The sequence below is a fragment of the Aulonocara sp. 'chitande type north' Nkhata Bay genome, linkage group LG22 (genome assembly GCF_057382095.1).
Source record: "Aulonocara sp. 'chitande type north' Nkhata Bay isolate Kocher_YH1m ecotype deep benthic linkage group LG22, A_spYH_male_GT1.1, whole genome shotgun sequence".
Classification (NCBI taxonomy): Eukaryota; Metazoa; Chordata; class Actinopteri; order Cichliformes; family Cichlidae; genus Aulonocara; species Aulonocara sp. 'chitande type north' Nkhata Bay.
In genome coordinates this window covers 37,384,366-37,389,973 of record NC_141364.1, presented here as the reverse complement: position 1 = coordinate 37,389,973, position 5,608 = coordinate 37,384,366, and the positions used below count along the sequence as shown (strand labels likewise).

At 42.9% G+C, this 5,608-nt stretch overlaps 1 pseudogene; it reads left to right on the top strand.

The window, feature by feature from the left end:
* The first annotated feature begins 747 nt into the window (after positions 1 to 747).
* LOC147304655 (uncharacterized) lies at positions 748 to 2,203 on the top strand (annotated as a pseudogene).
* The last annotated feature ends 3,405 nt before the right edge of the window (positions 2,204 to 5,608 follow it).

Genomic DNA, 5,608 nt, shown 5'->3' with positions numbered 1-5,608 from the left:
ATTACATCCCTTTAGTCAATCTAGCCCTCTCCTCAATGTGGCAGCATCCTCCTTTAATAATACAACCACACGTTTCCATGACTAATTCTTTCAATGGCAGCAATGTTAGTTTCAACTATGCTGCCTCAATTAAGGTATCACTTTATTAATCTATTAGAATAAAGGGGATCTGTGTGGTACCATGGGATATTACTCATATTTGGACATTTCTCATCATCTCCCCTATAGTTTGTCTGTTTAGACTGTGATTTACCTTGATTGTGTCATATATCTTCCCGTGTGGTGGAGGCGTCTATGTTTAACCAGGCCAGATACAAAAACAAGGGGAAAAAAGTTAAAAGACCAATAAAATCTTTCATAAATAATACATCCAATAAAACCTCATCTTAGATATCTTCCTAAAAAAATGTGTGCTACACCTAATCCCTCCCTCACTATCCTTCCCTCCTTCCTCCCCAACCCATAAAAAGATACCTGAACATACTCATACTCTGTGTTACATGTTAAGTGCCTATCTTAGCTTTCAAAAATGGAATGTCCATCAACCTCTCCCCCCTGCCCCACCTTGCTTGTCCCCTCAGACCAGCTCTTACGACCCTCTTCCAACCCCCATCCATCTGGATTTCAAAAGGAGTCTTACCGGAGAGCTCACCTGCCTTTCCACGTGTAGCCTGAGTCCACTGGATCACACCGAAGCAGTCTTCTGGTATGCGTGATAACCAGTAACAGCTTGGGCGGTTCACCATAATGCATTTCATCTTCGCCTGCCGCTCCGTGGTTCCTGTACAGTGTGCTGTACCTTTTTGGGTTTCTTTTAACCGTGTCCTTTCCCCCATAATATTACTCCTTTATATAGTCTATTTTGTTGGAGTTCATTTAGGATGGCTGCAGTCTTATGTAGTTCCCACAGGAAGATATAGGCTTAAAAACACACTTGAGCTCCCCTCTTAAAATCCAGAAGGGGGTTAAAAGAAATCTTACTTTCCTGGTTTAGGGCTCAATAACTAATTTTCCTTTTCCCCAGAAGATAATTCTTGAAGCAGAAGGGCTATGTTAACTTACTCCCACTTAGTTAAAAAAGTAAAATATGAATTGGGAGGGCTAGTTTTGCTTATTCCTGCTTAGTTTAAATAAAAAGGTTTAAAACCAAAAAGTGGGAGACTTAAATTACCCACTGCCTTGTTCAATCATTCAATTTAAGCCCACATTGGGAGAACCAATTGTGTTTTACTCCCAGTAAAAAAGTGAGGCTAAAAAAACTGTTTTTACTCCAAATTACCTTGTTCTGGGGGAGTTACAACCCTGGTTCACGCTGGTCTGAGGGGCATCCCTAACGTTTCGCGACTGCTGTCGCTTCTTCAGAGGGTTAGGGTTAGGGAAGTGGGTGAGATGACGATTGAGGCCCTGCAACAGCAGGAGCCAGCGGGCGCCTTGAGCAGTGACTCACTGGACCGCGCTGATCCCTACTATTTTAATATTAAAAGCAATTTTCACCTGAGCGAGGAAGATAATGAGAGCAATGACTCTGTGGAAGAATTTAAAACCGTGGGGTCAAAAAAGCAAACTGAGGATCGCAGCAGACGCGAGCCCACAGGGGTGAGAGTCGATTGGGGCGAGGGCCGAGACGAAGAGCGTGGAGAGGGTGTGGCATACGCCAACCTACCATCGGGCGCGGGTTAGTCGTAAACTGCAGGATTGGAGAATTAAGGTTAATAAACCTATAGTTTTCTTGGGAGATTCTAATCTAAGTAGGATACCCCCCTTCAATAACGATCAGATTCAAGTGGAGAGCTATCCGGGTGCGAATTTCTATCATTTCTTCAACTTGTTGGAGACAGCACTGGTATGTGACAATACGGGACTGGTGGTGCTATCTATAGGCCTAAATAATAAGGATCAGGACCCTCAAAAGACTTCGATCAAGCAATTGCGTAGGGTGGTGAATGGTGCGAAAATCGCGTTTCCGAATGCGGATATTTTTGTAGCTCACGTCCATTTCTCCAAGTCATTGTCCAAAACTCAGCAGTATAATCTCACCATGATTAATAATTTCATTAGCACGCATTACAATTATTTGCCATGTATATCACAGCAACATTTTCACACTACAGCAGATGGTATTCACTGGACGAAGGAGACTGCTGGAAAAATCTTTGGGAGCTGGTGCGAAAGCCTGCGACTTAGTGAGGGTTTAGAGGGATGATAGAACCGCGAGTGGAGCAGCGGATTGAGGAGATGAATCCTGTTCCTCTGCTAGATTTAAGTTGGTCCTCTTCCTCCAACGTGTTAAACCTTTCCAGGCTTTTTGTTCCATCGTCAGCACAACTAAGTCTATTAGAGAAGGGCCTTACTTTCAGCCCAAAGCCGCGTAGTTTCTCCCGAGAGCTACTCCGTCGTGATTTGCATTATTATCATAGACGATTAAAGTTGAGGGACTACTTTGATAATGATGATTTTTGTAGAGAGCCCTTTATTCAGCCATCCGTTTGGGAGCCGGAGTGGGGAACCTTGAGTGAATCGCTCAGAGATCTAATAAAGAGGGATATCCGGTTATTTCATTCATTTCGGCCGCAGGTGGGTGGGGAGGGCGGTCTCTCGAGGGAGGAACGGCAGGCTCTGAGGGAACTGAAGGAGAATGAAAACATTGTGATAAAACCGGCGGATAAAGGGTCCAAAATAGTCATCATGGATAAACAACAGTTTAGATTGGAGGCCCAAAGACAGCTGGGCAATACAAAGTATTATAAATGTATTTCACATTCGATCCAATCTGAAGTGCAGCGGAGTATCAGGAAGATCATTTATTCATTGTACTATAATAAACATATTTCCGCTAAGCAACGTGACTATTTCTTGGGCCCGGATGATCCTCGCCTGCGTTTGTTTTACCTCTTGCCTAAAATCCATAAGAGCCCCGATACTTGGACTGTCAAATTTGAAATTCCACCCGGGAGGCCGATTGTCTCGGACTGTAGTAGCGCCACATATAATGTTTCGCAATATATTGATTCGTTTCTCGGGCCGTTATCTAATAGGCACCCGAGCTATCTCAAGGATACATATCATTTTTTAAATATCATTCGCTCTATGTCAGTGCCCATCAATGCATTTTTATTCACAATAGATATTGATAGTTTGTATACGAACATCAATACTGAAATGGGTCTGAGGGCAGTCAGCAATATCTTCCGCCGTTATCCGGATGCTGCGCGTCCGGACGTGGAGATTCTGAAGCTGCTAGAAATCTGCCTGGTTAATAATGACTTTCAATTTGAAAATAAAGTCTATTTACAGATGGAGGGCACGGCGATGGGCCAAAGATATGCTCCTTCATACGCGAACATTTATATGAGCGAATGGGAGAGAGAGGCGCTGGCCAAGTGCCCTTTACAGCCAGTATTTTATTTACGTTTCTTGGATGATATTGTGGGCGCGTGGGCACACGGGGAGGACACCTTCCATCAGTTTGTACATATATTAAATACTCACCACCCATCAATAAAGTTGAAGTATGAGTATAGCCATATTGAGATTAATTTCTTAGATACTACGGTTTTTTTTTTGAGGAGGGGGAGGAGGAGAAGAGGCTGCACACGAGAGTATACTTTAAGCCCACCGATACGCATGCGTTCATACAAATCCAGTTACCATCCACCTCACACGTTCCGAGGGATTGTAAAATCACAGATATTAAGGTTTCACAGGATATGCAGTAAAAGGGAGGACTTCAATAATGCAACGCGCATATTGTTTAAAAGTTTGAGAAGGAGGGGCTATTCACGTTCCTTTTTGAGGAGAGTATACAGAGATACACTCTCGAACCTCTGCACTCCGAGCGCCCGTGAGGAGGATGATAAGGGCACTCCTCTCGATCCAAATGCCATCGGGGATGAAGTTGAAAGGGATAGTCTTTTACCTTTTGTTAGTACGTTCCATGAGAGTTACAAACCTTTTCTTGCCGGTGTCCAACAGAACCTTGGTGACATGAAAACTCGGGGTCGTGTATTTGAGGTACGTTTGATTAAGGCCTTTAGGAAAAATCCTAGTTTGGGTGACCTTTTGGTTAGGGCCAAACTGGGGGGGGAGGGAAAGAGAACCACCTGATGCACTCAAGCGCTTTTTGACATATAGCCACATGATTAACAATCCGCATAGTGGGGCCTCTTGGGCGGTCTCTGGAAGATTTTCCTTGGAGGTAAAAAATGTGGTTTATGCAATACAGTGTAGGTGTTGTGGGATAATGTATGTGGGGGAAACTGGGGCCTGCCTGAGAGGGCGCTTACAGCAACACCTGTATGCCGTTCGGGCAGGTGAGCCGTGTTCCACAGTGGCCATCCACTTCAGGGAACACACAGAGGAGGCCCTGAGCATCATGGGCCTGCAGGCTAATCCGGGTTGGTCGGTCGGTCAGCGGAGGAGGATGGAGAAGATCTGGATAGACAGACTGAAAACTTATATGCCAACGGGTCTGAATGTGCCTGCCTGAGAAACGTTTGTGGGAAATACGTTTCTCTGGTTCTTTATTTGTATATATTTGTTATGGGTTTGGATCTTAATAATCTTGTATTCCTATGATGTTGTTAATATGAAGTATATATAATATGGTCTAAAATAATCCGTGGAGACTTCAATGTCTGAGGGAGGGAGGGCAGAAAGATCTGGATTTCCTGTTGTAATTTTCAGGAGCCAAGCCCGGATACCTCATCGTATTCTCCGACTGTTATATGAGGCTAAATTGAATAAAACCTTAGAATATACTTATAGAGGTAAGGTTTTAGAGGTATAGTGTGAAATAAAGAAAGTTTCAACCAAGAAAATGGTCTGGAAATCTGTTGTTTGCTGTTAAAGCATAGAAATGTATATGTGGAGGAACAGATCATAATTGTGTTACAGGGCAAATTGTCACAAAAAAAAAAAAATCCAAGACTAAAAAGTCAAGATTAAAGTGGTATATGTACTCCTGATAGCCATGAGTCCCCGTAACAGAATTGCATGATAACTGGTTTGAACAGAGAGTGAAACACTAACAGTGTGATGGTTTATTGTAAATACTAATTGCATGGGTTACATATTATTGTTTGATATGAATAAGAAAACCAAAATGATAAAGTTCTTTTCTCTTGGAGCCTGAATCCCCTCCAGAGAGTTATGGGAGATTTGTGGCTATGGGTCTTTTACTATCAAAAAAGGTGACATTGCAGAGTGTGTCAACTATACCTTTTTATGGATTGTGGGGAATAAAGACATTGGGGGAAGGACTAATAATTAACAACACATGAAAGGATGTACAGAAGAAGCCCAAGAAGAGGAGGAGGATGCCGTGGAGAAGGAGAAGAGCCGAAAAGGGGAAACAGGATGATTCAGCCGATACCTAGGACCGTGCAATAAAGTTTAAGACAAAATATCTAAGCCATAGTCTCTAAATACCCAACCTGAAGAGAACATCACTCAACAGGATTTAACCAATCACTGCCACTGTAAGGAAGGGAGTGTAAAACTAAAGAGGAGGGGTCAGGAGGGGGAAAGGTTAGGGGTTCTACTTTTCTACAACACTGGTTGTTTGTTGTTGGTTTTAAACAAAATAACCAATAATTATTACAAAAATTAA